Source organism: Aythya fuligula, chromosome 11 (assembly GCF_009819795.1).
Source record: "Aythya fuligula isolate bAytFul2 chromosome 11, bAytFul2.pri, whole genome shotgun sequence".
Taxonomy (NCBI): domain Eukaryota; kingdom Metazoa; phylum Chordata; class Aves; order Anseriformes; family Anatidae; genus Aythya; species Aythya fuligula.
This window is the reverse complement of record NC_045569.1, coordinates 12,683,497-12,707,594: the sequence shown is the minus strand read 5'-3', so window position 1 is coordinate 12,707,594 and position 24,098 is coordinate 12,683,497. Positions and strand designations below refer to the sequence as shown.

The following is a 24,098-nucleotide window of genomic DNA, read 5'->3' as shown; positions in this document are numbered from 1 at the left end:
TAAACGTGCTGGAGAGAATTAATTCCCCCAGCAAACTACAAGAGGCTGGCCCATTTCCAGCTCTGAGTCATTTTGTTTCCAATCTGTCCCCCCAAGTTGCCTTCCATCTTTGTTCCTCCTCAGTCTGGTATTGCCTTTGTCCCTGCTCTTGGCCATTCCCATTTAGCCACACCTGCCTTTGAAGCACAGACACACAGGCACACACTCACACACACCTCAGAAAACAGAGCTCTGCAATGCCAACCACCCAACTTGCTTCTATGTGCTGACTCTCGCTTGCCCCCAAGACCACTTTGTTCAAACTGAGTTTGTGACATGGGCTTGTGCACATCATAGAAACCAAACCAGGCTTAAATAGCAAATAGTGCTAAACACCCTAGCTTTGATGAGTATAGCAGTTATTAGAGGCTAACAACTCATGCTTGAGAATGAAATTTTCTAAGATACCTCATAAATTATTTTTCATAATGAGCTTTATTTTTTTTCAAGTTTTCCTACCTAAGTCCCCCCATGCACAAATTTTGAATGATTTTCTTTGTTTACTGTTTCTATACAGACAATCTGGCTACTTCCTAGCAATGTTACGCTAGGCTTCTCAGTAGTGTAACAGGATGAAATCACAGTTACTTGGTTTTTGGTTTACATTTATCATGCACGGGTTGAAGGGAAGGAGGAAACAAAGAGACTTACTTTCAAGTGACATCAGCCAAGAGGACTGCAAACAGTGCACTGGGTCAACTGTACACTTACTAACTGAAAAGCAAGTGCGTATACTTTTCCTATGCTCACAAAGTCAGTCTGATGGATAGCTTTAGGAACAAAAATCTTATTTAGGCACAGAGTGCACCACAAAGGATACTGTTACCTTGCCCAGTTTTGGTGGAAGAGAACCTCAAAAGGCTGGAGGTGCAGACTGTGTTAACAGCCAGTTTACAGGTAAGCAGCCTGGGCTGGCCAATCACAGAAGCACAAACTATAGCAAAACTTCCTTTAGCAATTTACCTTTATCTAGTCATTGCATTATTTAGCCTAAAGTATTTATCCGCTGAGTTTATCACACCTTCAAGAACAAATATTTAAACGGGTTGGGTTGACTTACAGATTTTAAGCAAAAGTGCAGTGAAATTCAAGCTTAGGGACATCAGGCTATTGTTTGTGGCTCTCACCCACAGACAGGATGATTCACCACTCCCTAGTGAAGTGATTTAACTGGCTTCCATTCTAACTTGCCATTTTATCAGATATTGAGCAATATGGGGAGAGGGAAAGAGGGGGAAAAAGAAACCTCTTACAGAACATAGAGCACAGTTAAAGTTTTGGTTTGATTAACTTAGACATAAGACTAAGCTACATCCAGTAGAGCTGGAAAGTCAACACACAACATTCATTTCACTAGCGGTGAGTGCCTTGCTTCTCCAGTGGATGACTGAGTGTAAATATCCACTGGGTAATTCTTCACGGTGACATTTATGACACGGCTTTATCCCAAAATTCAAAGTATCAGCTATCAGGAAACATACTACTTTCTAATACAAAGGCTTCAGAAAGACTCCACAGCATTCCAGATAGAGCAGGAATTTTGACGATAGTTTGAGCACATAGCTTGCATAGGACTTTCACTGCCCAGACTCTTATAATCAGAGAATGGTGTCAAGGTTTAACATGCTAAGAAACAGTCAGTCTGCAAGCACAGACTGACTTGTGCTTTTTCTTGTCCACGTCCTACACATCTAACCATCTGTCTATTCAACGAGAAGGAAATACAAGTGGCTGAATGTCAGATCCTTCTCACTGTGGTAGGTAAAAACCAAAATTGTACCAAGCTGAGGGATTTCATTTCCTTAGATTTGGGTCATTATATTCGTAAATGATTCCTGGAGAAGCAGAAAACACAGAAAAATTATGATGGGCAAACATTCGCTGCCATGCACTGAAATCTAAGGGCCAGTTTAGCTGCATTTGGCCTGTCTGCTAAGGTGTTTTTTTTTGTTTGTTTGTTTGTTTTGTTTTTGTTTTTTTCCCCCTTTGGTGGCAACAGATATAAGTCACCTTAATACCAGGAGTGGGTGTTTATCAGATGAGTGGATTAATTGCTTGAATCAGATGATCCTTCTGCTAGGAAACCTGGAGTCTATAAAATGATTAATTAATGTGACTAATGTCAACAAACTCAAGTGCATGTTTCAAGGGCAAACAGATCAGACCTTCCTTTGCCCCCCTAATGTACTTCTGGTCTTGTGAAGAAGAGGAACATGTTAGGTAAAGGAGAAAACTATAAATACTAACAGGAAAACCACCATTGCATTTTTATTTTATTTATTTATTTATTTTTTAGCAGGCAAAGAAAACAGAGTTTTAGTGGTCAAGAGTGCAATTGGCCCATATGTTTTGGAAGAAAAAACCTGCTTCTCAGCCCCCATGCTATCCCAAGTAAGAATGACTTTTGAAGAGAAAATTGTCTCTTGTAGGAGAAAATGGTCTCTTGTAGGAGACCAGCACATAATTTTATCACACCCACTGGCAGTTTTCTTTTTTTTTTTTTTTTTCTTAATGGTAATCTACTAGGATTTTAAAAAGAAAATTCTGCTGTTCCATCATAATGGGGTCCACCCTAGTCAGATATTTTTTAAATTACTTTCCACATTAGAAGGTTTTGCTGATGAATGGTGTAAGAACGATCACGATCTGCTGTGCTACCAGTTTCAGTCTTACTGAGATCAGACTCCAGGGCACTTTGCAAGCATATTTCTGCAGCAATATAATCTAATGGAGTAAAACTGATACCTCAAGCACATGGATTGAGCCTCTTTGCAAAGCAAAATGATGTTTTCATTTCTTAATGGCAGGCTCTTGCCAAACTCCTGTAAGAACACAGAACATGGCAAAAAACTGACCTCAGTAGTGCTTAGATTTTTAAAGGATTAGAACTCAATGTCGATTGTGCAGCAGCAACCAGTCAATCATGCAATGCTCTCTTCACAGTCCTTGCCTTGGCACACTACATATATTTGAAAGAAAATAGCACAAGAATTTGGAAGCCTAGAATGCAAAACACTACAGCCAAACATTCACACACAGTTTAGTCAGAAAACAGTGAAGAAAATCTAAATAAGATGCATGTTGGTAGGGTAGTGACTGCAGCTGAAAAGCTCAAAGTGTTTTGTGCACTGCCCAAGGTTAAAAATTCTTACTGCCATCTACCCTGAACTGCATTTTTCCACAAGATATCTGAAAATACTACCCATAAGAGGCTTTCATATTGAAGTCCTGACATCTCAGATATCTCACGACTACTTGAAGAAAATGTATAGTTTGAAGGACTGGGCCTTTGTAAGAAGCTGTTTAAATAGATGGTACTGTACTGGGTTTTGCTGAAAAGCAAGTAAATTCCAATTTAAAAGTGTATCCAAAATTGTTATTTGATATTTACATAAAAAACGTTCAGCAATTCAAAAAAAATAATCCTACATAGAACAAAGAGCTTTTATATCAGCTTCGCAGAAGCATATGACATGTTCTCATCATGCACAAGAACAAACAGGAAAGAACGGATTTATTGTGAACTGGGATTTTTGCTATAAATTAAAAGGCCATTCCCTTTTATATGTCATGTGTATTTAATTTCACTCCATAGGGTAAACCTCTGAGAATTCAGAGTGTGCCAAGATCTACTTTCCCCATTCCTTTTATTTCCTTAGGCAACTATCTAGAATTAGAGACAGAAAAGATGAAAAAAGGGAAGGCCACGGGAAATACAGAGGTCCAAGAAAGAAAGTAAGACCAGTCTAAACAAGGATTTTTCCTGGCCTATACAAGCAGCAGTGATTATTTATAACAGGGAAAAGCATCTGTCTTTGATTATGATTTCATGTATACTGTAGATGCTGGTGAGCTTACTCTGTGCCAGAGAAGACTGTCATCCTGCAATACGAAATTCCAATGAGACAAACTAATCCTCTCTCTCAGGGAGAGACTTCTACCTTTGACTAACTGAAGGACATACGGAAAGTGCTTTTATGCCAGGAAAAATAAAACTTGCAGGCTATTACAGAATGCAAGAAAATCAGATTTAATTTACAAACAAAGGATAGAGTAAAAGTGCACAAATTTTAAGTAAATATACTTGAAAGTGTAACCGTATGAAGGAACTTCAGCCAGCCTAAGTTTTGCAACAAAACTTAAAAATGCATAGGATAGAAAAGATCAGCTTTCCTTTCCACAAACCCTTATACAATATTCTTTAGTTTTGTATTATTTGAGAAGCACATGCACATTGATCTTAAGAAATAAAAGCAGCTTATGGAGTCAAGAAGGCACTACATAAGCACAGTACACAGATGCACATAAAACACTTGTGCACAAGTAAATCGACAGTTAACCTAGAAAGGCACTCTACCATCTTTCAACTCATGACAAGATGCTTCAATCTAACAATCCATTAAGTTGGCAGGTAAAATATTAAACCTACTGAAACTGTGTATTATATTCTCTTTCAGTGCAAACTAGAAACAGCTGAACCTCTCCAGCCACGCCAATTCACGAGATGTGGAGATAACAGCAACCAGAAGTACCTCACAAACAGGATTTTCTCAGAATGGAAAATAGGTGCTATTTCAATGCTGATCCTTTTAAAGAGGAAAGAAAATTATACACTACAATGACGAGAGTAAGAATCCTCAAGATGTGACATTTGACAGTTTGAACAAATGCTCCAGGAGTTTATTTCCTTTTGTAGGGCTGAAGCAGCTTCCAATTAGCCATTCTTGCCATTCAGGACACTCAGTCCTATTTGAAATCAAATGAGCAAAGCATGAAAGTCTTCAGGGCTTCCCTTCTTCTCATTGCCAATTCATCAGAAAAAAACCTTCACTTGCTCATCTTTACTCCATCAAGACCAGATTTGAGACCTCATTTACAATCAGATTCTCTTTCTGCTCTTTATAAACAAGAAAAAAGCCACCAAGCAACCTAACGACACTACCGATAGTGCCAAAAAAGGACATCTGCTGATTTGATGGACAAGCTACAGTTCAGAGTAGTCTGAAATCCATACAGCTTGTCAAGAGGCAAAGAGCTGACAGCATTTTGTTGACACATTTCCTCAAAGTAATGCACAGACTTACAGATTTAATTTTAAAATACTCTGCATTTGAATGCTGCCAAGTGATAACAACATGTCACAGGCACTGAAACTCCATCTTATCAGTTTCTCATCAGCTTGAACAAATGAGAAGTCTAGATAAGACTTTTATTTTTATTTTTATTTTTTAATTGTGGTGGCAGGGTAATTACTAAAGTTTATCTGCTGGAGCAGAATGTTGTCCAAGAAAAGTTGTTTTACTGATTGAGAGGCCACATCTGGTAACACATTAGATCAAAACTCTAAAATCACATTAAGCTATTTTTCTCATAGTAGCTACTATTTTACAGCTCCTCATTTAGCACACTCCATTAAGAAACAGAACATAAATCCCAGGCACAATAACAGAACTATGGTCACTAATCACCACTGGATTTCTTTAAATAATAGAGCTTCAGGCCTGAGCCTACACTGTTGACATGACTGGGATTTTTGCCATTTCTGTACAAGTGAAGTGGGATCAGACTCGAAGTTAGTTAGCTATAATAATAATGATAACGAATGATAATTTCTAGCAGGCGGCCTAGGTTAGCAGGCAAGGCTGTCACATTTCTTTATATACCTGACACTGCGCTGAGAAATTACTACTGCTGCATGAGCTGACTGAGGGCAAGCATAAAAGAAAATGTCAAACTGAATCCAAACTATTTTCTTATTCTCCCATATCTCCTCTCTTTTTAACAACTTGATTAACCCCTGACTCAGTTTTTAGACCACAGCCTGTCCCAGCCCCAACACCCCTGCCATTTCCAAACTGGCCCAACCCAACCATCTTTTAGTTTTGCAAATGGAAGAGGAAGCTGGTTAGAAGGGTCGTAAGGGACAGGGAATTAATATTGGAGGCAAGATTTATTTATTTATCAGTGCTTTCTGCGAAAGGTGTGAAGTACACAGAAACCCCAGCTTGTCAAGAGAAGTGTTTCAGCTTTATAAGACCATTAGGTCCCCCTAACTGAGCCCTTAAAGACTAAGGCCAGAAAATCCCTATTCACATTTCAGTATTTTAGAAAATACCTAGTATAAGCACATCGGTTTTGCTTCACACATTTTCTGAATCTTGACTTTATATTACCATCCTCATTGATTTTTGTGTGAAAGTAGAAACCAATGAAGCATCAGTTTCCTTCTTGAACACAAAGTCCCATCAGGAGAAATACAGCATTTATTTATTTATTTATTTATTTATTTATCTGAAGGCCTTTGCTGAAAGGCTTTTATCCTTTTGGATATAAAATAATAATAATCCTTTTTCAGAGGACACACAAAATTTCAAAAGCTGAAGCATTGGCTTTTTGGACAATAATGAACACCCCCAGATACCCCAGGAATTCATAACCTACTACAGACTTGCTGTGTGTAGCAAAGGCAAGTACAAACACAGCTCCCAGATCTAAAACCTGGGGCTGAGCAACTTAGAGGTTAAATGTCAGTGTCTAGAGAAAGCAAGAGGTTTAACAGTTTTGGAGAACCTTCCTTGTTGCCAAAGTACAATTATAAAGTTGTTTAAAAAAGGAGAAATATGAAGCAATAATATCAAGTGTTTAACAAGCAGCAGGCAGAGAAAGTTTCATCCACTTGTACTTTACTAATTCTTTCATTCATTTGTCCTGTTGTAATCTCTGATACTCAAAAAGGTTTAAGACTCAGAAATGTGGTATGGCATAAGTGACAAAAAGTAGGAAATTAAAACTTGATACTTGGGACTTTCAACAAAGTCCAAGAATTAGACCTGGCTTAGGTTGCTAGGGAAAATGTATTTCTGGTCTCTCTGGACACACACACTTTTCAGAGTACCACACCACATGGCAATAGAAGTACTCCTGGGTGGGAAAAAGAGCTCAGGAACTGTGTAACAAGAGCTTCATGGGTGAGGATGGTGGTAAGAGCAAATAGTATGTGTTGGGAGTTTTAGAGGACATCTTCAGCCACAGGCCCAGCTAGCTGCTGCTGCTCAGGCACCACGAGCAGAGGGTTTTCCAGTGGAGTTTGCTGGTTTCTCCAGTACTCTGCTTGCCCACAGCTCCAGCTCCAGCTCTTTCAGTGATTTACCAACAGATTTATTACCTGTTGTGGATATAAAAGTCACCACCTAGGCTCCAGAAAAACTGAAATTCACTTTTTCCTCACCCTGCCAAGCTAGCATCCAGGATACCAAGGGATGGTAACAAACTGTGGACATGAATGCTCATCACCAGTCACCACAAGGCAAATGTTGAGATCCAGGATGAAAAACAGAAAAACCCAACAGAGCAGTATGGTTGTCTCCCCATACATTAGATGCCTTTTTTTCCCCTCCTGTTTTTCTTCTCTCATAAGCAGTCACTAAACAAATTCCTCAATGAAATATGGTTTTCTTGAATGCAAAAGTTTAGAGATATTCCACAGGCAAACACAAAATAAATGCAAGTCCATGAAAGTGATTCAAAACTAATACTCATTCTTACCCATGAAAAATTAAAAATCTTATATCGTTATATGATCTTTATATATACATATCTTTATATATATATATATATATACATACATATACACACACACACACACAAGTAGTTATGTTATCAGACTCAGCTGGAGTTAACTGGTGGATCTGAAGTAATCTGTTTGATCAGCTCTACAGACTGTTTGCATTTCTATTTGAATGAGCACTTAAAATCTATTTTAAAAAGCTTTGCTTGTTATACCAGTCTCACTAGATTGGAGCTACAGCAATAAAATTTCCATTACGCTTAGAGGTATCAGCAATCAGTCAACAAGACAGAAGAACCAGAGATAGCACATTTAAGTAACATATCTTAGTTATTTCTCATTGTCTTTAATGAAGACTGTGTAAGACAGTTAAGAATGGACATACAGTTTTAGTATCACAAACCAAATGTGCTTGGATTTGCAGAATTACAAAATAAGCATCTAGTTGTTCAATCAATTTTAAACTAAGCAACTCCCTGTCTTAAAAATAATCACATCTAGTAAAATATCATTCAAAGTCTGACTATACCATAATGTTCAGAATTGGGTGAATGGTTATAAAATTGGGTGAATTTTTATGCATGACTCATAAAACCCCTGCAAATCAAAGCTAGCTATGGAAACACTGACGTAGCTGCAGTAGCATTTCAGTTTCGTCACTACCATAATGAGCTTTAATTATTTCACACTTCAACAGATTTGCACATGTTCATGATCCTAGCAGCTATAAGAAGTAACATATGAAGACTGATGAGGCTCTGCTCTCAGAACTAGATGTCTTTAAGTAGAAGGAACAACAGAAAATCCTTAGGAATCTCGTCACAGACTTAACATCATTTTCCTGCTAGATCATAATTCTTACCAGGTTCCATCTTGCACTTTTTTGATATTCTCTTAGTAGGATGCACTCCTGCTGAGGCCTGAGCTAGATTAACTCTCCACATTAAGATTTACTGAACTCTTAGAATTAAAATTGGTGTTACTGAAAGCTGGAAGCACATAGACAGTGGAACCCTAGTTTGAGGTTTAATAATGAATAGAAAACAAGGAGATGCTTTTCATTACATTAGGCATACTGAAAACTGAAGATTTACTGCGTACACATACACTCTGGAAATGATTGGTTATTCTACTTAGATTTAAAAAATTGCAATTGTCTTTGTAAAACAAATCATTAGATTTGCATACAATCATACTGTGTAGCCACATGACAATAAATTATATTTTCTGCTTGCATTTCTGTTGCAGATTTAATTGATGCAACAGTGCAGAAAACTGAGACAAAATTTTATTTCTTCTGCCTTTTAATTACCATCTGCTAACATAAGATTACATTTCTTAAAGTGACTGGGTCTACCTGCCAGCTGAATTTTTCGCCTGATTTCCTCAAGCTCTGGCAGCTGCCTTCATTATTGGTGAAAATGGCATGGCAAAGCTAGCATGAAAAATGAGGCTAAGCACCTGTCACTTCATTTTTCTGCAAAGAAACAAAGAAAACACATGAAACCCGATGCTCTGCACCATCTATACTCAGCAACATCTTGCTGCAAAAAGGATAAAGCATCAGTTTGTTCTTGCATACAATAAGAAGCATGACATATAAAAACACTTCTAGCAACCTACGTATTTATGATAATCAGAACAGATACATCTCCAAAAAAATAATACAAGGAAATAAAAGAAAAAACATGCATAAAAATCTTCCTCCTCATCACTGAATTTCTTCTGTGAATATAATCACCCTCTAAATATGGGCTGTTTGGGGATAAGGGCTTTACCAGTGAACTTCACCTAACGAGTGATAGAATCAAATGTCTTACTAATTTTCTTTACAGTAAAAAGAGCCTCCTGTTAAACCATGAATCAGCCAAGTACTAAGCACTTTAAGACCATGAATAATCTCACTGTGGTTACACGTGTATGGATGCCTTACTGTTTTCCAGAATTGAGGTCTTGATCCCTCTCGAAGATGGTTAATTTTTGGTGCATCTGAAGCCAATGCATGCCAGGAAAGGCAACCTTTTTGTTAGAAGCAGCTATCTGAACAGCCTTTGGAACCTGTCAGCTTTCATGCATTGAAGAACTCACCTGAAAAGAACCCAAGGATGGAAACTATGGAGGAGGACAAAGAAAAAGGCTTAAAAGCACATTATAACAGCTTGTTTCTACCAAATTTTCTGCTTCATCACAAAATAAGAATGGTTATGTCAACTGTTTTGTTTGTTTGTTTGTTTTTCCAAAACAAAATAACCATTCAGTATGCCTAAAAGCTGTTCTGATGAAGTCGAGCTAAAACAGGGCTTGACAAGAACACAGATTTGAAGTTATCTAAGACTGCTGAACTTGGGGTGAACATATTGGCTAATTTGCACCATGGTATCATCTGCACCCTCCTCAAAGTACAGCTCTACAGCCATGGCTCTGATTGCCTGAGGGGAACAAGAGTGGATCCATTAGCTAATTCTTTTAATTAAATGCAAAAAAATGAGATGAAGAAATAGAGGTAGGTTCTGTTATGGCCGCGTTATAACCTGCTTTGTCCAGTGAGTGGAACATCCAGAACCACCTGCCACCTGGAACAAATTGTGCATCTACTTCAAGCATACTGATTGCAAACTTTTAGGGCTTTACGGCTACACAATAAAGAGGAACACAAATATTAAAAGAGGGGGTGTGGAGGAGTGGGGAACAAACAACATCTTGCTGCCTTTACTTGGAGATAACTTTCTGACGGACTGGATTCATGGGACAGCATAATCTACTTCGCAAAGTGACAGCAGAATCCTGTCAATGGGAAAACAAAACAAACACACACACAAAGCAGATGTGAATTTTCTATTTCTGCATTTCATATTTCTGCATTTTTTTCCCCCCTGTTCTCCCCCTACTCCCTTTTATGCCTATTTTTGTCTTTTCTGTCAGATTTTGAGGGAATGTCTGTAGAAGATTTTGATGAATCAACAGGAACTATGAGCCATCTTAATCCTACAAATAGTCCAGCAACTCCCTAAAGGAAAGACCTTAAGTTACTGGATGCAGAAACTTGTTCATATGAGGTCAACAAAGGGATTGTGATACAAATATTAGCAAAAAAATTGTAAAGAATTCTCAAACTGCTTCACCCCAACAGAAAGACTCACTATTCCTATTTTAATCTCTATTTCAGTATCTCTTTTTCAAACAGAGACATATAAAACAGCCTTCTATTCTATCACTTGGGCTAGTTTTATGCTGTTATTATAGTCATCCTCTAAATCCAAATGATACATGGGAATCCAAACTACCAACTTTGAACAAAAACTTACAAGTTCTCACTGAAAAACATTCAGAATACTCATTCCACAAGATTCAGTTTTTCTACAAAACTGAAGTTGTCCTCTTTTTCTTTGGAAATGAAAATACACACGTCCAAAGATGGATTTTTTTTTTTCCCTTCTGCTTTGCCAAAAGAAAGATTTTAGTAGGAAAAAGCATAGAAAGATCTGCAATTGCAGTCATGCTGGAATGAAGAGTTTATGGAATAAATATATATTTTATTCCATCCATATTTATGGAAGAATAATTGAAAATTTTTGCATGAGAGACTTCAATGATATGCTTTTGAGCATCTAACAGGAAGCAAAAAGTTTTTACTTTAATTCCTTTAAAGGACATTTCTAGTTTTTATGAGATGCAGACTGAAATATTGCATCAATTATGAGCATATTTCTGAAGAAATCATTAGCAGTATACTTTAGCACTTATAGCAGTGAAGAGTTCAAATCAGGGTCAGATAATAGTAATGTTATATGGGTTGCTATTAACTTCATTTTTATTGCAGTCTCTTATAATTGGCATGTTAAAATACAAGTTCCAATGTCCACACATGAAAAAAAAAATAAAAATTTGTGAATGCCACCCTGCATTTGCATATGCAGGGTGCATTATTACCCTGTAGTAGTCTCATCCAGATTAAAAACATTACATGTGCCCATGCCACGTAATGGCCTTGATCCTCTCACAATTCTTACAATACACAAGACAGGATTTGTTTAGTATTTTGGGTGAAAAAATGTAAATATAGATGTTGCAGAAAACGGAACTGGTAGTTCAGTAGGTGGCACTCTTCCCTTGAAGTTGGTACTGAAACAAAGCACCAGCATGTTATTAGGCACTGGGGACATTAAATGATGAAACGGATACTAAAGTGAGACCTTTAATTGCACAAGGTCAAAGATCCCAAACTGTCTTTTCTAGAATATTAGTGTTAATCATAGTATCCTCTTCAAGTTTCCCTTTTGGTAGTTGCAGCCCATCAAATTTCCACCTGACATTTCCACAGTGTAAGAAATTTCATGGCTTGCACAACCTGATGCTACAAACAGCAAAAAGGTTGAGTTTCTCAAGCAGGAGACATCTGCAGTTCATGTTCAAACGAGGACAATACTGTCACATGCCTTCTGGAGTATGTGACCACTTTGAAATCTTCAAGACTTTCTGAATTAGACAGTCAGTAAAAATAATGTTTTGTCACAACTTTTCTGTAGGAGTTAATACCTCCCTTAGCGGATTCAATTCTAACTTATCCTTTGTGACATGATTTATATCCATATTTGACCATGAAAGGACAATAAAATCAACCTATTTTTCAAAAAGAGTCTCAGAAAACACTGTTCAGACTATTCTAAATATGTAATAATTAAATAACTCACTTTTCAGAAAGAACTATGAAAACACTCAAAACACATCCACCACTTACAAGGCAAATGTGCAGCTGGAAATGCACATGGTTATTTATTTTAACATACAAGGTGGTCTCAAGGATTTAAGTATCATGGACCAAGTTACTACCTACATAATTCTGCCAATCGTTAAACCAATTCCAATATGTCAGCTTTTTATCCATAGGTTTTTCGTATTCAAAGTAACTCCTATCCTTATTTTCATGTGTAAAGCAACAAGCCTGATGAACGTGATTTAAGTCCTGAGTCTTTAAGGAAAAGGAGCTTAAAAAATTTAGCATGTTTACTTCATTCAGTTTGGAGGGAAAATAATCAAGTTCAGCAAAGGTTTGGGTTCAGCAAAGTTCTGATCAGATAAATGTTACCTGGGGGCTCTAACTACACCTGCATCTGGGCAAAAGAAACTCTGCATTACATTATGCACTGCAGATATATATTAAATATAGAGTAAATACAAGTACAATGAAAAAAATCAATGAGGATATAACCAAGAAAAAAATGTGGTTCTGCACTCCTTATATTTCCACAATGGCCTCCAGCTGTGTGTGTGTGTGCAGCGGGGGGAAATCTAGGCCTTTTGTGTTTGTTTGTTTGTATTTGTTTCATTTTTAGGTGTTTTGAAAATCTTTTCATATTTTTAAGAATCTCATATAAGTGGACTCCAAACATGCTCATCTACATGACAAAGAAAACAAAAATACCGGAGTTTTTCAGCTTATGAAGCAGACCCTTTGGGAAATGAAGAGTCAAATGTTTTGAAGTCAGAAAGGATCTTGTCTAATAGCTATCGAACACAAACTACAGATTCTCTTTCAATTACTACTAGATCTGTTCCATCATTTCAGCTCTAATAGCTTGCTTATAATGATGCCCAGACTTTACTGAGGGAAGTTATTCAGCCCACTATTCACAAAATTACAGGTACCCCTAATGCCAAAATTTATCCCCATCTTAACTATATCCCCATATAGTCCACTCACCTCTGAGCATATCTCCAAACTCTCACATTTCCATCCTGTTTGTCCTGCTAGGCTTTCATTATCCAGTATCATATCCACTGGTAAAACATTTCTTTTGTATGACCACATTACCCTAATAGTGGCTGAGGTTCACTGCAAAACTGTGAGGCTCCAAAAATAATAGAAATTCTCATTTATATGGTCCCTTTCCCTACACAGCATACTTACAGTCTCAATAAAGAGATGACATTAACAAAGAAGAATTGTTTATAGTTGGTCCTTTAACTAGATGGTTTAAACACAGAATTGCTTAGGAAAAACTCAGTATTAATGGATACTGAAAAACTGACCCATCATTCTCTGGAAGTTAACATAAATCTTCTAACTTCCCTCTCATGCCCTAACATCAATGAAATTTTAAGTAATCCCTCACACTTCCCTGAATCTGTTCATGTTTTTATAGAAATACAGCTTAGATCTTGGACTAGCAATGCAAGGGAACAGAAAGCTAAGGTTTTGCATTCCCCAGAAGACAGACCAAACATTCTCAAACTCTCTTTCCGGAAGATAAGAAAGTCATGGCTGTGTTGTTTGAGGGCATTCTTATTTGAGTATCAGAGGCTATATTGCAGCTTTTTGTAACCAAGTCCCTAAATCACAAAAAATGACTTTAAGCATTTCAAAGAGAGACAAAGCAAACGCTGACCAACATTTTGACATGTATCAGGTACACCACTTTTGGTTAGACAGAGAATGTACAGGTATATTTGCAGAACGTGCTGAAAGTACAGTGTGAATATCAAAAAGCTGAGAAGGTCTTTTAAGTCATTTGCTGTCCATATGAAACAACGTTACCTAATACCAATCCGGTCTTTCCCAGAGAAATCAATATTAGACTGTGTGCTAAGCTCATATTTTATTAACTACCCCACTGAGCAGAAAGTGCATATGTTCAACTAAGCTCAGCCATTTAATGTCATTTAAAGGTGATGAAATCTTTTAAATATGAAACCTTTCATATCACGCTAATATTTTACAATAACTAGGGGAAAACTATTGATAAAAGAGATAAAGAAAAGACGAAAGATTTCCCAGTTCATGTGAGATGGTAACTTTTCAAGTATTTTCTATTTTTATAACATACACAATATAATTAGAAGAAGCAGAAAACAGGATTAATTTATGTCCTGTTATAGTGATAATTTGCATTACAGCCCAGTACTACATGTAAAAGAATAGTTTGTCTCAAGCAGAACAGCTATAAAACTCTGAGTGGCAAGCTGCATTTAGTAGACTGCTGGGAGGGCTGAGTAAACAATTATAATTTGTGTCAGGACTTATGTTAAGGGTCTTTTTTTTTTTTTTTTTTTTTTTTTTAATCATAATGACATTAAACAGTTTGACTTTTTTATTAGTAGATAATATATTAACAATGTTTAATAACTAGTCATATTGTAGTCCTATGATAAATTCATCTCTGGAAAAAAAAAATAATCACAATTGTCTACGTTTTCCAGCCAGTTCACTTATATAAAAGGTTCTTTAGGAATAAAACAACTGCTATAATTCAATCTTACAGCATACTATACAATCTTATAACACGTTAAGGTGTGTATCAAAAATTTGCAGAAAACTATGTACAGATGTTACACATCTCATCAAATCAGACTGAGGTTATGTTCTAAAGAGCCAAGTCTTTCCAGAAGCTGAGTGAAGGTCAGCAAAGACCAACCAGTCAGTTGGCAGAATTTGGAACAGGACTTCCCTCCCCTTCACAGAACCATAGAATTGCCTGGGTTGAAAAGGAACTTAAAGATCATCTAGTTTCAACCCCCCTGCTCTGGGCAGGGTTGCCAACCACTAGAGCAGGCTGCCCAGAGCTGCATCCAGCCTCTCTTCAGAGACACTTCATTGCACTTACTCATTGCTCACAATGGCTTGATAGCATCTCTTCAGAAACCTCAGTCTCCTTCTAAAAATTCTGTTTATTCGAGAGGGACAACTTAATTTTTATTTTTTTTCTTCTAGAATTAGCATAACATCTTACCTAAAAACATGAAGTGGAAAAGCAATTAATATAATTATGGTATAATATAATTAAACTACAGTAGGTAGCACTGAATCCTCTTAAATCTCAATCTCTTCTCCATTGTATCATCCCGTTCTCATTCCATTCTCTCCATTCCTCACTTTTCAAAATTTTCTTCACTGGCTCTTTCCACTCACAACCTTAAAAGGCCTTAACTACCTAATCACCATTTCATTTCTCATTGACTATTTATCTGAAAATTAAACTGAGATTAGATGATATCCTCTTCCCAAATACCGTCCCCCTCACTTTGAATCCCTACCTTTTCTTTTAATTATTTATTATTGGACATAGATTATTCTCTCTTCTCCTAAGGCATCACTGGCTGTTTAGTCTGTCCTTCCCAAACCTTCCAACAATCTGTCTTTGATGCTGTCCTCAAAGAACAAAAAACATTTGAAGCTTTTTTCTACTTTCTGGTTTTGTATCATCTCCATTCTTTACTGCTTAAGGCTCTATGCTTTTAACTATATATATTTGTTTGTTTGTTTGTTTGTTTGTTTTCCTGGTCTATGCTTCTTTCAGCCTGGCCCATCAATTTTATGCAATTAGTGTAAATGTGTTTGTAGTCCTCAACTCAAATTTGGTCTACATTAGAAGATTTGTACAAGTTAACTAAGGTAGTACAGGAATGTGAATCTAAAGTACATTGACTTTCCTGTAGAGCAATTCAAAGGTAGAATATTCTCCCCGATTCTACTGCTACTGCCTTCAGATAAGAACTCGGTTTAATGTCCTTACTACAGTTCATAAGACGGTCTAGGAAAGGCAGCATCTTAAAGGAAAAAAAAATTCAATCCCACAATGGGAAATTCTCACTTTGCTTTTACAATTCTGAATATTGCATATTGAGATCAATGGAACAAGTATCATGTCCTAGATGTGAAACAATCTGGGAGTAAACACTCAATCCAAGATACCTAATCATCTCATCACACTCCTATATATTGATTCCATCCCCTACCCTCCCCCCCTGCCTCCCTCTATTTCTATAACATCACTGTGACTCTTGCTCAGACCAAGATTAATTCTGTCTAAAGCGACCCTTGACATCTATTTTTTTCATTTTTACATTTGTTCACAGCTGAATCCTGATGTCTTTTCAAAGCCCCTCAGCAACTTTCTCTGTTCATCATCAGGCAGAGGTTATCATGCTATTTTTACCTTTCCATCCTTATATTATTCCTCCCATAAGTAACATACACCCTTCAAAGTCTCATCTATCAGAATTGCTCTGCATTTATACTACCACTGCTTTTAATTTGCAACTGTCTTCTCTCACTGAAATCCAACCTCTGCCTTGCTTGCTATCTATATGCAAGACACTTTACACAGTTCTGTAAAGCATTATCTCATTATTCTGTCTCTCACTGTTGAGCATTTTCAGACCCTCTGTGTGAAAGATGAGATATAAAAATAAATTGAATTGGAATACATGATGCTAAGTCCTGAACTTAAACAGACTACACTCACAGTGCATATGTAATTTGACAGCTACAGGCTATACTTTCATGACATACACCAAAAGGATTAATGTAAGGGATTTAAAATTCTAACCATTCTGGGTAGTCTGACCTAGACATTAGTCTCACAGCCATGTAATCCTGTGTTGTTATTAACCAATTTAACATAGAAAAACTAGGGTGATTATTGCAATGATTACTTGCTAGGTAGTATGACACAGCCAGCCTTCAAAGTTCAGCACGTCTGTAAATGTTCACGTCTCCTGTCCACCATAACCACACAGTAGCCACGTTAGCTGACTTCATTAATACAACACAAGAAAGCATTTGTAAGACATAGATTTCTGTCAGACGAAAATACCAACAGAATGTTTTGGAACATTTCTAAAAAGGAGAGCTGTGTAGTACAGAACTTTGGGTGTTGACTTTGATAAAGCTGGACTAGGTAAGGGAGGAAGTGTTAGTTAACGTTTTCATTCCAAGGAGGAAAGAGAAATACTGAAAATGAAGCCTGGCACAAAGAAAAGGCAAAGCTCCATCTGACAGAATCTCAAAAAATCCACAGAAGTTTCTCCTCTGCTTCTTTTTTTCCATTGGTGTTTCAACTAATTAAAATAAGGGCAGATAAAAAACTTCATGCATTCATTCCTTTAAATATAAGAACAGTATTATATTTTATATCAATATTTACAGATTTAATATTTATAATTGTTTCACATTGAGGAAAAACAATAAAAAATAGATCAATAGAAGTCATTCCAATTGCTCTAACTTTAGCTAGCTCTCTGTGCAAAAGCTGTGGTTTTGCAAATGCACTCCTCCACGTGGTTTTTAATCACAAAATATAATAGTTAACTTATCAAGAACAAATAATGAACGTGTCATACCTGAACTTTTTTCTTGAAATAAGAATAAAGAAATCATTATGATTTCTTTACTCTCAGAATTAAATCAGAAATGTCTGTGTTTTTTTATTTCTTTCAATTAACTATAAATAAAAGTTTAAACTAAGATCTTAAATTGTGGCCATAAGTCTCAGATACCAGCTAAGACCTTTGCAAATGTTCAGTTACACACCCATCTTGTCCTGTAGAGGTGCTGATAATGATTCACTTACATGCCTGGCTATTAGTCTGCTAAAAATTCAAGCACTGAGATCCACATTAATTCTTGAGTATAGGGATAATTATTTTGACTGCAATATAGCTCAGAAACACAGCCACACAAAAATGTTATTCTTAAACACTATAAAGAAACAGTATTAAAAAAGCCTGTATGTTTCTCTTAGTAGAGCTGTGGATGCACATACTTCCTCAAACCAATCAGCCTTATGAATCTAATGACATACTGTGCATGATCTGTTCCATTGTTTAATGAACATCAAAAAGTACAGCTGAGAGTTATTCCGTTTCAGGATTTAGATCATAAAATACAGGATATTTTTACACAAGACATAACCTCCCATTTCAACTCTTTTTCTTACTCAATACAACATGAGAAAATGCTTTTTTGTTTGTTTGTTTTGTTTCATCCCTCCCCAACACACTCCAGTAACATAATATTGGTAAAGCGATCTAATAATATAGGAGGAATTTAGCTAAGAGCAACAGCTGTTTTGAAGTGGATTCAGTCCTTTCACTCAATCTCCAGTAAAAATAATTTAACTCAGGTAAAACTTGACATTTTCCCACAAGCCTTCATTTAGAAGCTATTTACCCACAAGTATAGATTTGAAAACCTCAAAGTATATATTGAACAATCCAAAAGAGAAAAAAATGCTTAAAAATGAAACAAAGATTATTTATAAGCTGCAAAGTAGAAACATTGTAGGAATATTTATTGTAATTATCAGCCAATTTTATATTCAATGATCTAGCTTTAAATTAGAGAGAAGCATAAAACATGCTATAAAGAAGCAATTCCATTTATTCCACTAATAAGTTGCAACCTGTTTCGTTTTACAAGCGTGCACATAAATGTATTCAGTTAGCATGAATTATATATGCATGCCTGAATGTTCATGAACCATTCCTAATGGCTTTAGGTTATTGCAAATCTGATATTCCAAAAGTAAGTTATCCATAAGTATGTATGGAAGCAGCAAATTCAGCCCTGTGCCTTGTCTGTTTCTGCTTAAGGGTGCCGAGAAAAAGCAATGTGAAACTTGAATTCTGGTCCTGCAAATGGGTGGTCTTTTAGTTTGCCCAAGGGCTGCTCTATGCCAGATAGAATCCTGTCTTCAGAGTCACAAGCACCACTGACAGACTTGTCCTGCCTGCTGGATTTCCATAACTATCTGATTGCTTCCCAGAGAGAGATGAAAGAATCTGGGGACACTTAGATAAGGAGGAAAGACGGTCCAGGAAATGAACATGATAAAAGTACACTATGCTGCTTGTACAAATTGTATTAAAATATACCTGGGATTTCTAAATAATGAAGCACAACCTGAAGCAGCTAGTTTCTAGACAATATATTAGTATTATCATCATCCCTTTAAAAATTCTGGCTCATTTGTTTTGTAGCTTGAGTGCTGAAAAGAGAAAGTTCACTAAAATTTACCTCTGAAATGAACACTCAAGCAAGAATATACACATTCCTGGTCCTCTACAATGACTTGGCAGGTAACCATAGCCTTAGGTGTTTGCTCTATGTTCCAAACATCTTTCTCAGTCTGACCATCCACAGGGCGACTCTATTCCCCAAGAAGTAGATTGACGAAAAGTGTTCACAGGTAGTACAAACCAGGGGAATACTATTTAACAATATCAGTACTAAACAATGGCAAACTAACCTAGATGGTATGTAGAAACTGTAAGTGAAGGAAAACAGGAATGGTGGTAAATGACCTGGATTTCCATCCACACTGCTGCAAAGCCATCTCCTCCCAGGAGGAACATCCCTGCTCCTGAACATCTCCTCCTTTCCACAGGAGGAGGTCAGCAAGCCTCAGTTCTCACTCTCCTCACAGCCCAGACACTTGCTGTATTGTCCAGTGATCAACTACTGTTCCCAGAAGCAAGGTGACAGGAGGGTAAGACTTCTGTCAGAGACACTTCTCAGACTCAAAGTATTTCTGGACCTTGACCTGGAGTCAGAGCCTCCCTGTTTGCATTTAATATTTCACACACTGATGGGATGAACAGCAGAGTGGTTTCTCAAAGCTAAGAAACACCCATGCACTCTAAGACAATGATGAATACAGATGTTGAACTCAAAAATTGCTAAACAAGCAATTCACATGACAATTCTCCTAGTGTTCACAGAAAACCACACCACAGGGAGCGTCCTACTTTTAGAACCCTCCCTGTGAAAGAGAGGTGCTTGCTTAGGGCTTGTCCACACAATATTTTATCATTGCTTAAAAAATGGAATATCCATATAGAATAGACTATGGGAGCTGCTATTATAACCAAAAAACAATACATTTCCTTTAAAAAACAATTCATAGTCGAATTCCTTTATTAAAAAATATCTAAACAGCCTTGATCCTACCATACAGCTTGTCACAAGCCAAAGCAGGAATTTGAATTATGCAAAAGAAGATTTGTCTGACTGGTGCGTGGGTGTGACTAAGAGGACAGCAGAAACACCACAGACAAACAGATTTTTATAAAGGATATCCAGATGCAGGCTGGGCAAATGTGGGATGCGGCACTGAGAAAATCCTAGACAGAGCTTTTGGGTCTGAGTACCAGCTGAAAACAATCTCCTGTTGTTTGATCCTCCTATGCTCAAGGAAAAGGTGCTTGGCACATCTCTATAAGTAAACAGGATTTCATGAAAGACTTTTGTCTCCAACATCAAATTCTCCCAACTGGAACAAACTTGTCAGGCTGGCTGCTTGACTAACTCAGAAACAGTTACAATGGATTTTCGAAAAGCCTTCCAGTGTTCTTATTAACAACACCCTGTCAATTAGGTGGTCACTTTGCCTTAGCAGTTCAAAAAAATAGTTTTAAATTACTTTTTTTTTTTTTTTTTTACAGGAAGCAGTAAAAACACACATTCTGAAAGCAACCATAAAGTTTGATAAGCCATTACACTAAAAAAATATTTCTGGGGTCTAATCCATGCTGATGACTCAAGACATACAATCACTTTCCTAAAATCCTGATTTTTAGCACTGCGAACAACTGCACAGCTGTGGGATATGCTGACTCCGGTATTAAGTATCATGAACATTTAACACAAGATCAGAGTTGTAATCAAGCAGCTATCTATACATTCAAAGTAATTCTACTGGTCTAAAGCACAATCTCTCCTTTCTTTGAGGAACTTGGAAGTAGGACAGATCCACAGCTATACTCTGAGGCAAAGCCTGTGATGCCTCCAGGTAACATAATGAATTATACAGCCAGAACTCTGAATTTATTGATCATTTAATGTGAAAAAAAAGCAAGCATATTTAAGACCATGGACTTTACCTGACAGGCCAACTTGCAAAATACATTGGCAGATGTGTTTTATTATATGGAGAATTTCTCCAGCCATCTAGCCGCTATTTTTAATCATTGCAACATGTATATGAATAAACACAAGTAAAAGAATTATTATCAGCAACATTTACTTCTGGGAGAAGACTTGGCTCTACTCATTTTCAGACAAAATACGCGACTAAAACATCAGCAACTGCAGTGCCAACTTCACCAGCTTATGAACAGGGCAAGACAGGCAATGCCTGGCTGCACAGTACCAAAGGTTCACTGAATTCATTTCCAGCCTCCAGCCAGGCCCATGATCAGATGCTCTGAAGGATAGGATGAGTACCCTGGTTAATTTGCTTCCTTGTTAAATCTCATCTGCGTGTCAAGCGATAGCCAAGAGGAGTGGCGGTGCCCATGCTGTACCTACCTTTTCTGACAGGCAGGCAAGGTCCTCATTCCACTTTGCAATGGCTGAGCTGGACTCTACTTCACACAGCCGCACACATTCCTTCCTTTTTCTCAGCTTCATATTTCTATTTGATTTCATTGACTCTACAGAAATGCAGCCAACTTTTCTGCCAGTTTTAATGGATTTCACCCTGAAATCAATAGAAAAATGCCCATCTATAATAGCAGCTAATTTAGTTCCTAATCTGTATTATACCAGACAGGAAGTTTTTTTGGCTCTCTTACTTTGAGGGAAACAGTCAGAAACACAGAAACGAAAAAGGGCAAGATTTATCTAGGAGGTGGCAGCAGCTAAACTGCTTCGACTAATGCAGCTGCTGACATTTCCAGCCATTCAGTGCATTCCTCCCTAGGGAGAATAAAGCTGAAAGAAACTACTTAGTATGAAACTACTGGATGTCCATTAAAAATCATTCTAGTGGTAAAGATGAAGAGACTCATTGGCAAAATACCCCTTGTATAAATCTAAAAACAACATTAAAAGCCATCCAAAAAGCAGGCAGTTAAATAGATTCTTTCACACTGAGAAACAGCAGTACAGGAGACTAAAATGGATTCTGGAGAAAAAAAAAAAAATTACTTTTGATTTAAACCACTGATAAAGAGATTTCCCAGTCAATGTCTGTGTAATGCTGAAGAGAATGATTTTTTTTATTTTTTTTTTTCCACAAAGCACCAAGAGATGTTAGAAAATATGATTCAGAGAAGAGCTTTAGAAGCAGAATTCAAAGAATTTGGGGGGGATGGTAGACCACTTTCTTGTATTACCAGCTGTTATGCAGGGTAACAAAGAAAAAAAGAGCTTTACTCTAACGAAGAATGGGATTTAAAGGTTCTCTCTCTACTCAAACAGTACAGAAATTCTGGGGTGTTAGCAACACCTGATGCAAAGGAACCTTATTAAGGAATTAATGAAGCCATGGTGATTTATACTAATTGAGAAAAAAAGTTTCCTTTAGCTAACCTATGAAATACAATATGTAGTTTTAAGAAAGAAAGCTTTGTGAGGTAGCTGCAATGGCTTTATCTTACTCCGATGAATGGGAACATACCAGATGTCTCCCTGGGCATGACACTCTATACTGGTTTTGGCTGGGATACAGTTAATTTTCTTCATAGTAGTTTCTATGGTGTTGTGCATGGGAACATTTTGCAGTAATTCTATAATCCTATTCCTTTACACACTGAACACTTCTATATGGTAACCCCTCAGGATGCAAATCAAGGTCAGTGCTTCAGTGCTCCAGTCTTTGTATAAAACTAACAATTTCTACCCCCTAGAGCTCCAAGCTAAGCAAGCATACCTATGTCCTAGTCTTTCCTGAAGCATAGCTCTGGGAATGGGCTAACGTTGCATGGAATAGGAATGGAAAGGTGCCCCACAGCAGTCCTATTTTGCCTTCAAAACAAATACATCATTCAAATCCTCAATTTCTTTGTTATCTCCTCCTCTAGATACTATAAACACACAAGCAAGGTGATACATCCCCTGATTTAACCAAATTTTCCAAGGGCATGTTTTTATGCTTTGCTCACTGACCTCCAGCTCATTTGAGTTCACTGCATATAGTCAGGTTGTGTGAACCATACATCTTCAATTTAACACTTCTATTTAATATTCACTTCTGTTCACCACCTCCATAACTGGACTGAAAATCAAGTCTTTTACCTCATTATAAAAGCTGGAAAGAAAGACAAGTCTTTTACCTTGTTATATAAGCCTAACGTGAAAAGCCAAAAGAAAAAGACAAAAATCTAAGTGAGGATCTTTGTCAGCTTCTGTGAATGCCATTTAAGAAAACTGAACAGAAAATAGATATACATGGAGAAGAGGGCTAAGGGAAACATTTCAATTCATTTTCAGCAAATCTGGTTTTCTACTTTTCTGTTGAAATGAAAGCACAAGTGGCAACAACTCCATGCCTACGCTTGTTATTGCCTACTCAAGAATCAAGTGCTCTTTCAGTCAAGACTTGATTGTTGGATAGAAAATAAACTGTCAACTGGTGAGGTTTATTATCAAGCTATGAAGTGAGAAAGGTTTGCTTGCTGCTGCTAGTTTTGGGATTTCATCAAAATGGCTCTTAGAAGCACATTCTTTTGCTGCAATCCTTGAAGTAGTTCTCTTAGAAGAATAGCATGCAACCAATGCAATGAGGTTGGAGGCAAAGAGCACCCCAGGCGTGGTTTTCTTAGTGTTCTCATCCCTGTAATTGAGCTAACATGGTCCAACAGCGGAAAAATACGGGATTCCAGAAGCTTCAGTTCTCTCAGCTTTGTCAGTGACCTGTTTTTACACCATAGGAAAGTCACTTAATCTTTCCGTTCGTCAGTTTTCCCATCTGTAAGACATGACTGATATTAC

The 24,098-nt window shown here is 37.1% G+C and overlaps 1 long non-coding RNA gene across 1 annotated transcript in view; it reads right to left on the bottom strand.

Moving 5' to 3' along the window:
- The window catches only part of LOC116493704, a 61,745-nt gene extending 39,801 nt beyond the window's left edge, over positions 1 to 21,944 (bottom strand). Inside the window, exon 1 of the long non-coding RNA XR_004253782.1 lies at positions 21,693 to 21,944. This is a non-coding gene — a long non-coding RNA (uncharacterized LOC116493704). The remainder of the gene's footprint in view (positions 1 to 21,692) is intronic.
- Between the last annotated feature and the right edge of the window lie 2,154 nt (positions 21,945 to 24,098).